Source organism: Cyphomyrmex costatus, unplaced genomic scaffold, assembly GCF_001594065.2.
Source record: "Cyphomyrmex costatus isolate MS0001 unplaced genomic scaffold, Ccosl1.0 scaffold4545, whole genome shotgun sequence".
NCBI lineage: Eukaryota > Metazoa > Arthropoda > Insecta > Hymenoptera > Formicidae > Cyphomyrmex > Cyphomyrmex costatus.
The window spans coordinates 1-670 of NW_017278796.1; the positions used below are offsets into that span (position 1 = coordinate 1).

Here is a 670-nt window from a genome sequence, read left to right on the forward strand (position 1 = left end):
AATTATTCATATTATCCAAAATGTACCTCATGGATGAATCTTCCGTAATATTCATATAAATGGAGCTTCATTTTTTTTTATTTGTATATATATTCATATTAGCCGTAATATTTATTATACTTCCCATAATTTAACTTATACTTGAATTTCAGGAATTTCTATCTTTCTTTTATCTATATCAACAGCCTTTCTAGGATACGTTCTCCCATGGGGACAAATATCATTCTGAGGAGCTACAGTAATTACAAATTTATTATCCTCAATTCCTTATATTGGAAATATCTTAGTTATTTGAATTTGGGGAGGATTTTCTATTAATAACTCTACCCTTAATCGATTTTTTTCCTTTCACTTTATCCTACCCTTTATTATTATATTTTTTATCATAATTCATTTATTTTTTTTACATATTTCAGGCTCTTCAAATCCAATAGGATTAAATAGTGATCTCTATAAAATTCCTTTCCATAATTATTTTTCCTACAAAGATTTATTAGAAGTATTCATTTTTATATCATCTTTATTTTCATTAATTATCCTACAATATCCATTTATTTTTAGTGATCCAGATAACTTTACCCCTGCCAATTCACTTTCAACACCACCTCATATTAAACCTGAATGATACTTTCTTTTTGCTTACGCAATTCTTCGCTCTATCCCTAACAAA

General features: G+C 26.9%; 1 pseudogene; it reads left to right on the top strand.

The window, feature by feature from the left end:
• The first annotated feature begins 4 nt into the window (after positions 1-4).
• Positions 5-667, top strand: LOC108777659 (cytochrome b-like; annotated as a pseudogene).
• The last annotated feature ends 3 nt before the right edge of the window (positions 668-670 follow it).